Source organism: Papio anubis, chromosome 19, assembly GCF_008728515.1.
Source record: "Papio anubis isolate 15944 chromosome 19, Panubis1.0, whole genome shotgun sequence".
NCBI lineage: Eukaryota > Metazoa > Chordata > Mammalia > Primates > Cercopithecidae > Papio > Papio anubis.
In genome coordinates, this window is record NC_044994.1 from 41284013 (window position 1) to 41294328 (window position 10316).

Sequence of the window (10316 nt, forward strand, 5' to 3'; positions counted from 1 at the left end):
TTAGTAGTGACGGGGTTTTGCCATGTTAGCCAGACTGGTTTCGAACTCCTGAGCTCAGGCAATGCACCACCTTGGTCTCCTAAAGTGCTAGGATTACTGGCATAAGCCACCATGCCCAGCTTCTGCCTATTCTTATAAGGGCACCACCCCTACTGGATAAGGGGCACATCCTTGTGTAACTTTAATTACGTCATTAAAGGTCCTGTCTCCAAATACAGTTTTACTGGGGGTTAGGGCTTCAACATATTAATTTGGAGGAAACAGTTTAGTCTGTAAACACTTAACCATCACTAAAGCGACACAATCATACCTTCTCATACGTCAACCAAATAGTACCCACCTATGCAGTATTCTTAACAAGAAGGAGATTCTGAATCTGTTTCAGACTTTAGAGCTAACTTTAATTACAGTAAGTATGAGGGGCAGAAAACAAGTTAAATGACACCAAAAGGAAATAAAAGGACATACCAGAATGTGAAAGATTCTACAGGACAAATGGTTCAATTTCTGCTGTATAATTGGATGGGAGAAAAAAAGAAAGACAGGATTGCTCTAGATTAAAAGAGACAGGAGACACAACAACCAAATGTGTGAATTTTATTTGGATTCTGATTTTAACACATTGCCAATAGCCATTTTTGAGACTTCCAGAGAAATATTAATATGCTGTGCATTAGATTATACCTAGGAAATACTGCTACTTTTGTTAGATGTGATAAGGATATGTGATTATGAAAGAAAATGTTATTATTTTTAGAGACGCATACCAAAATACAAAGGAGTAAAATCTCAATATTTATTTAAAGATACTTCAGCAAAAGAAAAATAAAAAGCTCAGATAAAGGACATATGACAAAATCTAATTGCAGAAACAAGGTAATAAGCATATGGGGGTTCATTAAACTACTTTTGTGTATTTTTGAACCTTTTCATAATAGAATTTTTTTAAATTGACAACTTAAAGGGAAAATTGTGTAGGAAACTATAAATTCCTCAACCTGACCTAAGATCAAACAAAAAATATGAAGAGAATAACCATGAAAAAAAGGAAAAATCTGTCAGAGATACACTGTTAAAAAAAGGGGGTTGGGTTCATATGGTTTTATGAGTAAACTCCTTTATATCTTCAATGAATATATAATTACTATGCCATTTAAGCTTTCTAAATCAGAAAAAAAGAACATTTCTCATTTTGTTATTCCTTAACCAGGGGTAACATAACTATAATTTCAAAAATTGGTACAGTTAGTTCAAAAATAAAAATAAAAACCAACATCATTAAAATACTTAAACATGAATATTAAATTCAACACTGTGCTAAAAAGGTTACAATCCAAGTAATTTCAAGAATTCTGGAAAAGTACAATTCTAGGAAATCTATTGATGTACTCATAGTAAATATTCAAAGGAGAAAAAAGTCATGATCATCTTAATAGATTTTGAAAAGGAATTAGGGAAAAGTCAATAGGCACTTCTCATATAAAAAATTGTTTTAGTAAAGTAGGAGAAAGGGGCTTCCTGACAAACAACTCAAAAGAATAATGCACAGTAGACACAAACACACAATTTACCAAAGACAAAATATTAAAATATGTTCAACTTTGCTGGTAAACAATGTCTGTTAAATTATAATGCTATATATTTTTTTGCCATTTGTTTTTGTTATAAGAATAACAAATGATTGTAATTCTGTGTTGTCAAGTAGAAAGGAGATGGCATTCTCAACAGAGCACTGATGCAAGTGTAATCTGAAAACTACTTTTCCAGGGACCCAATTATAAATATGTACTTAAGAGTCTTAAAAAATGTGAAGACTCTTTGTCCCTGCAATTCTAATATTAGAAATTTATCCTAAGGAATAAGATTGTGTCCACAGATTTACTTTCTGGATGTCTATTGTACAATAACAAAAAATTTTCATCATCCCTGAATTTGTTTCCTGTTACTGTCATGACAAACTACCACAAATTTAGCCGCTTAAAACAACACAAAATTTGTCATCTCACAGTTCTGTATTCAGATAGGTTTGGTTCCTCTGCATCTAATGAGGCCAAAAGCAAGGTGTCAGCCGAGCAGGGTTCTTTTCTGGGAGCTCAGGGAGAGAATCTCTTCCGAGTTCATTCAGGTTAGAGGCATTCAGTTCCTTGTAGCTGCAGAGCTATTCTCCTGCTGGTATAAGCTGGGAGTCTGTGCCTGCATTCCCCATCACACTGCCCCTTTCATCTTCAAACCAGCAATGGCAAGCCAAATGCCACTCAGCTTTGAAGCTCTCTGAGGATCCCCATCTGGTACATCTCTCCTGCTTTGGCTGGACAAAGTTCTCTGCTTTTGAGGGCCTGTGTGTTTAGGTTAAACCCACCTGGAATAACCAGTCTAATGTCCCTCTTTTAAGGTCCATAACCCCAATTATATCTGCAAAGTCCCTTTTGCTATGTAACTTAACATACCTACAGGTTCTGGGAATAGGATGTGGACACTTTTCAGGGGCCATTATTATATCTACCACAATTCCAAAGGTCCGATAGTAGATGACTGATTAAATTATAGTACATCTGGACAAAGCAATACCATGAAACTATTAAAATGAGGTATCATGTAACTAACTTTGAAATACATAAAACAGGATGGATTGATTGATAGAAGAACAGTGAGATAAATAGAGGGTAATAAAGCAAGTCCGGTAAAATGTTAATTTACTGGAGAATCTGGGTGGTAGGTATATGGACATTTACTGCAAAATTTTTCAACTTTTTTGTATAGTTGAAAATTTTAATAGTAAAATGTTGGAGGAAAAAAAACCAATTAGCCCCAATGATCCAACTTCACTGGGTGAAAATCTAGACATTTATGAAGATATTTCTAGCAAAGCAGCAGGATTAAGCTTTTGCATAATGGTTTATAAGGAGATTAAGTTTCAAACAGCATTAAATATCACCTCACTTTAGTTTTCAAGTAATTAGCAAATTAAAATAGAAAAACAATAGTATAGGATGCATTTTTTGAATTGTTAGTGAAAAGCCAAATAATATGCTTGAGGAATTTTTATTTTCAAAAGGAAAGTTCCCTCTAGAATAATTAACACATAAAACAAATGCTGTCTTGATTTAATTATTTCTAGATGGAAATAAGTGAATCCACCTCACAGTTTAACAAAATTTGACAAAACAGATCCTCAACTTATTGAAATAGACAAACAATAAAATGAATAGAAAATAACCACGATGATTTCACAAACATCAGCTGAGTGCCAACATAATGACATGTAGCATTGTCTTAAGCACTGAGAACAGATACCAAGGATATAAAATAAGATGTAGTCCTTGTCATTTATTTCACCTTTGAGTTATAAAAGCTTGTCTAGTTTTGTAAGGCAGAAATCTGTCAAAAACATTCCTCTCAGCCGGGCGTGGTGGCTCACACCAGTAATTCCAGCACTTTGGGAGGCTGAGGCGGGTGGATCACCTGAGGTCAGGAGCTCGAGACCAGCCTGGCCAGCATGGTGAAATCCCATCTCTACTAAAAATACAACAAATTAGCCAGGCATGGTGGCAGACACCTGTAATCCCAGCTACTCGGGAGGCTGAGGCAGGAGAATCACTTGAATCCGGGAGGCGGAGGTTGCAGTGTGCCGATATTGTGCCACTGCGATCCAGCCTGGGCAACAAGAGCAAAACTCCATCTTGGAAAAAAACAAAACATAAAAAAACCACTTCTCTCCAGATATGTAAATAAACAACATTTTAAAAAAGAAAAAAATGGCTATTTCTACTTGGAAATAATACTGCAGATATAATTGAAGAATGCTGAACTTCACTGAAGACACAAGAAACTACTGTCATAGATTCAAATCAGGAGCAACTACTCTGTGTATTAAAGACTCCCCAGTTGTATGAAAAATTGGTCAGATATAGAAGAGGAAATACTGTGGCACAGGAGTTAACAGGCCAGGCTCTTAAGACTTGCCTTTGAATCCTTGTTCTACTATTTACTGCTTATGTGACCTTGGGTGAGGGTCTGAACCTTGATTTCATTATCAGAAAAACTATTACAGAATAATGGAAATGAGACAATGAACATGCAAAACACCTACCCCAATGCCTAATACAAAGTAGCAGCTCACGAAATTGTTGCTCTTACTAATAAAAGCAATGGTAATAATAAATGTTTCTTATCAGGTACAGATGTATTTGGGAGGTATAAGAAGGCTATCAGGCACTAAGAGAAACTACTGTTTTCTGACTTGTACTTTAATGTCTTCTTACAGAGAAGTGTTTCCATCAGGCTGAAATTTGAATTTTAGAACATTTAAGTGCATTACAATGAAATGCTCTAAGCTGTGAATCTGAGATCTTTAAGAACCCTAAATGCTATTGTTATACTAACCTCTGGTTAATCTCCTTAGAAAATATTATGTATATGTTTAAAAAATATTTTAAGTCTAGTGCTGAAATAGAGGTGACCCTGACTGGAGACAGCCTGCTTCGAAACCTCACTGCATTATAACTATATTTCACAATCATGACCAAAAGTTATATTTATGGTTGTCTAATGAATGGACTCAATGCCTATATTTCATCCAAACAACTGCTAATGCTCATGATTCAGTCAAGGTCAACAGCAGTGAGGCTAACTCAGTCTGCTGGTACAATTAGAGTAAGGGATCACTAAAGTTGCCATGGAAACTTCCTGTGGCCCAGCCATTGCCATTCAGGAACTTTAGAAGGCAATCCTGTATTAAATTTGCAATTTATTTCCTGTGGCAGAAACTAATTTTAAAAACAGTTTGAAAGTCCTTACAGTAATGAAGAATCCTTACTACAGCAAGCGTTACTATAACAAGATGTCTTCAGTACAAATAGCATTGGACTTACATTTTCAAAGCACCAAAGGAACCCAAAAGCATACATGTATGTTATATATGTATATCCCAATTTTTAGCTACTTTTATGATTACATGGTTTTAAAACACAAATTTTTCATTCATTATAATCTATTTTTGCATTTTTATGATAATGAGTTTAGTCTGGGGGGCATAGGACTTAATATGTATAATATTTATAAGGGTCTGACTTAAAATGGTTCAACTTGGGAATCATATTCTAGCAATCAATTACACCATGAGTTGGGAGCTGCTTGTCATTTTGCTATACGGTGTCAATTTCTTTGGAAGAGACAAATGCTTAATTTTATTTTACTGAGAGTCTTCTTGGGAAGAAGTTTATAGAAACAACTCTCAATATGTAAAATATAAAACCAGAAATAAAAACACTCTTAATGAAGCATGAAGGAAATCCTCTTTTTTTGAGGCAAAGAAAAGTTGATATTAATGTAGAAATGCAGAAAAATGCTATTAAAGGAGTGTTCTCAGTTAAAATTTACTTGGCAAGTAAGAATGTGATCCCTACCCAACTCCCTCCTTTCTTCTACTGCATTTCTTTAATACACTCATGTCGGTTTGGGTATAAGGAAAAGATTTTGTTATGAAGAAGATATAGAATGCAAGTAAAAGACATTTTATGGTAATGAATACATGATAACAAGAAAACATTCAGTACTCATACTAGTATCAATGGCAACAAAGCTAAAACTCACTTTAGTGACAGTATAGTGACAGTACAGAATGAAGATGCAGCTGATTCTACAATGTGTGAACCTTGTAACATTTGCATAGGATAATCCTATCACCAGAACACACTAAATTGACCACCACAGCATATCTTCTGCTATGATCAATGTGACAAGTAGACATTTCCTTCCTGCACAGACCTACTTCACGGTGGTGCCATGAGAATTGAATGAGTTAAATAACACACTCAGAACAGGCCTGGCACTTGGTAAGTAGTAACAGAACACTTTCCCAGTCCTGTCTTGGTGAAATGGAAAGAATACTGGCAGGGAGTCAAAAGACCTCGGTTCTAGACCTGCCTCTGCTAAATAGTTGCCTCAGAGTTTGAGCAACTCATTTAATCTGAGAATTTCTTTTCTTTTGTTAAGTAGAAATATAATGCTTGCCTGCCTTGTAAAGTTATGAGAATTGACTAATTTGAAAATGACTTGTTAACTGTAAATGCTACAGAAATGTATAATCAACCATGCTGATTAAGACTACATTTTTGCGTTTGACTCTAGAAATCCTGCCATCCTCTAATTTAGTAAGAATATTAAGAAAGAGCAATAAGGGTAGATAATTTAGCATTGGATAAAGGAAGTGGCCATAATTCTCTTTGGTCAGCTGTCCTCTAAGTTTGTAAATAACAGTTTTTCTTTAGTTAAAAGCAAACCATGCTTTCCCTAAGATCCAAAGTCAGAGATGTCATGAGACAGGCACCAGTTCCAGTGGGACAGACTATACACACCACCTAAGCATCAATCACAGAGATAGGGAGCAACAGAAAGTGTTTTGTAGTGAACACAACTCATTTAACCTTGGGAAGCGCCTAAATGTGCACAGAGGCAACCAGAAAAACTCTGCCACATTTTGTCAACAAAGCCAATGATCAGTTACGATATTTCTAAAAACCCTTTGGTTTTACACTGGGAGTTAGGCGAACAAGAAATCTCTATGCCCAAAGAATAGGAAAATGGTAGTATAAAACCAATTTTTGTAATCTAATTGCCTTCTTAATAAAATTGCCTCACCAAGCAAAATGTTTAGGAAGGAGTTTTTCTTTTTTTATGTATGTGATTTATATATAAGAAACATGTCGTGCCATTATTTGAACTAATTTACTGGTTATTATTCAATAGTCACTGCTAACTCTAACCCTTTGGTATGTCAACAAGCCAAATAAAAGAATGATTATAACCTTCTAAATGGCTTCAACTTTATGTCAATTAAATTTTGAGTAAATTGGATGAGGAATCAGACACGCTGAACAAGAAGAATAAGAAAACTGAAGGCAAAGACACAGAGGGAGAAATTAAAAATGCATTAACTGCACACACAAAAAACCACAGTTGCAAACTGCCTTTTACAAAAGATCCCAGAACAGTTGCTATCTGAATATTCCCTGCACCTCCTAGGGGCTTTGAGAACATGGATACTTAATACCTGCCCAGTGTTCTCTGCTTCACTGTAATTTATTGGTTTTGGTAGGTTCGGTTCAATGTAATCTAGGCAGGTGGGGAAGTCTTATTAACATCTTCAGATTAACAGGCTAATTGATGCAATTTAATCAGTTCTCCCAATAGCTATCGATATATACCACAATATTCCCAGATGAAATGTGTCATTTATTTAACAAATACTAAACAGTGACATTATGAACAGGTACAGTACTTACTGGAATTTAGAGTCCAGTAGGGGAGAACTGAAAATTGTGAAAAATACTATGAAAGCAGAGAAAACGGAAGATAAATAAGTATTAATACAATTTAGACTGAGATCTGAATACAGAAGTACAGGAAGTGTCTGATTTAAGTCTTCATATTATAATACTTCCAAGAGTTTCAGTCAAGTGTCATTAGAAATTCCAATTAAATGAGGAGTAATACCAGAAATAGGAGAAAAGGCCTAACTGTGGAATGCATAATTGATTAGCAGTTATAGCCAATCTCTCCAGAATTACCGAGAGTTAGACTATGCTTTAGGAAGGGAGGGTGCTGATGAGCCTATTAACTGTATAGACTAATACCTAGAAGATAATATATTAAGCTCAGTTTTGCAAATGATTTCAAAAATTTATTGTACATGAGGAATAGCTTTCCTGTTCTCATTTTTCTTTTTCCTAAACTTTTGTTGTAATTTTAATTTTTATCAAAGTGATAAGAGAGCAGTTGAAATTCAAGACTATTAGACTTAAAACAGAAAAAGAGCAGTCCTCTGATCCATCCTTTCCCTTCCCCCAAATCCATGACCTAGAGGCAAATATTTTGAACCATTTTAGCTATTTCCTCAACATTTGCCTTCTTATTCTGAACTAATGTGTATTATTATTTTAAATTTTATAATTTTCAATTATCTATTGACTCCTTATTGTTAAAAAACGAGGCATTCCTTCTTCTAAATTAATTTTAGAATGAGCTTACTAAGTTTTACTGATTTACTAAACTGTGAAAATATCCATTTTTAAAACCACTGTTTGAGGGAGACAACTAAAATGAAATGGATATTCCTTTAAAATAAATGACTGAAAGAAACAAAACCAATAATTAACTGGGAATCTGAGAATAAGATCATGCTTCAAATTTACCATACTGCTTTGAGACAATGGTAGTTAAGCAAATCCCCTTATATCTAAATGTCTATCATTAAAATGAAGAAAATAGAACAACAGTTTATCAGGCGTAGTTTTTAGAGGAAAAACTGGGTCTGTGAGTGCTGGAGCATTTTCAGAGTGCTCTGCAAATTGAATTAGGACTCTCTTAACTGCACCCCATGGTCATTCGCTTTGACTGACAAATTTATTTTGTAACTCTCAGAATATGATGAATCCTAGGTTGTTGGTTTTTTCCTTTTCTTATTCTCTTTTGTTTTCTCTTCTTTTCTTTCTTTTTAAGAGTCTGGCATTCCCAATAGGCACAGCGGTAATCCTGCTGGCTTTCTCTCTTACTCCTGTGCCATTACATTTAATTTGTGTGCTTTTATAACTTTGTACTTACGCCCACAGGCTTTTGAACAATGGGCACCCATTCAATAAATTCAAAAAATAAATGACTTGATGATTGTAAGTGCTTTGAACTCAATGGACAGAGGGCTCTACATAAGTAACATAATAGTAAAGAGGCTAGGATAAAACATTAAAAAGAAAAAAACAGTCTAAAGCTTTTTCAGAAGACACACACACACACAGAGTTGTCATCCTTTGCCACATAGCACTCATTTTCCTCATTTGTACTCAGTTCTCAAAACCTTTTCCTCTACAGTTTTTGATAGGAAAATGACAAACATTTGTGAAGCAGAAACACATTTATACATACTTTCAAGGAGTATTTCCTTGAAATGGGCTGATCACTGCAAGGTTTACTATATAATGTAAGAGATACTTAAATACATCCTGTAATCTCATGGAAATAATTCCAGTGTTATGATGAGGCCATTTGGAGCTTCCTATAACCTAAGACATGGTAATACACTTTGACTTTAGTATTTTTCACTTGGTTTATTAAGCATAACATGATTTAAAATCTGATACAAATTTTAAAAAGTCAAGATATTTAGCAACTATAAAGTTTATTATGAGCTGTTATTAATTAATGTAGTGATATAAAACTTGTATTTTAAAAAAGTTTACCTATCATCATTAGACTCCACACGAACTTCATAAAGTTGGGTTGGCTAAAAAACAGGAACAGGGGTATGGACATATCCTAAGACAAGACAGGCTAAATAGGAGACTGAGAATAATAAATTTCATGCCCTTTCTTTCTTAGACTTCAACTAAAAAACCTATTCCCTAAGAGAATCCTCTCAAGATTAATTAATCTAGCTACTTGTCAGTTTTTACTATTCAAAATAATCCCCACTTTTCCATGCCCAGACACCACCTCTGTTTTGCCAAATCCAATGTACGTGTTTTAATCCTCATCTTACCCTCAATCTTCAATGTATGATTGTTCACTATTTCTTCCATTTTAAGAGATGCCTACCTGACACCACGTTCTTGTGGTTTTTCTGATTTCTTTTATTAGCATTTTCTCTTCTACCCAGCTTTTGAAGGTTGGAGGTCTCTCAGAGCTCTGGATTGATCCCTCTTTCCTTCCCATTGTTCACTCATCAATTGCCATGACTCCGAACATTTTATTTATGCTGATGTCACCTACATTTCTATCTATGGCCTAACCTTTTCCTCTTGAGTTCCAAGCCACTGTGATCTCTAGCACATTGACAACTGGCCTCCCAGCCTCAACACTTAGCCCTTTAAATCACTTCTCCATAGTGCTTTTTTCAAAGGTACATCAGGCCAGGTTACTCCACTGCCCAAAATTCTTCAATGACTTTATGCTGAACTATGGCTAACCTCCAAACTCTTTACCATAAATGGGCTCATCAGGCCTTGAACATAGCCCTACAATGACCTATTCCTTCAAACTCATTTAATGCTACTCTTTCCCACCATCCACACTCCAAGCTATACTGGCCTGTTACCAGTTTCTCGAACAAACTGAGCTCCGTCCTGCTTCAGGCCTTCACACATGCTGTTTAAAACACTCTATCCTCATTCTTTCTCTGGCAACTCTTATTCATCATCAGGTCTCAGTTAAATATCACTTTCTCAGAGAGCAAACCCCTGAACTCCTAAGCCTCTAAATCTAAAATAGGATTCTTGTGATTCTCTTGCATTATGTCCCTGTTATTTTAGCTCCATTTTTAATTG

General features: G+C 35.1%; 1 protein-coding gene across 1 annotated transcript in view; it reads right to left on the reverse strand.

The window, feature by feature from the left end:
* LOC116271478 (dymeclin-like) overlaps positions 1–9644 on the reverse strand; it is a 99015-nt gene extending 89371 nt beyond the window's left edge. The window contains exon 1 of the mRNA XM_031658827.1: positions 9589–9644. The gene's annotated coding sequence lies outside the window, so the exon portion shown is untranslated. The remainder of the gene's footprint in view (positions 1–9588) is intronic.
* Between the last annotated feature and the right edge of the window lie 672 nt (positions 9645–10316).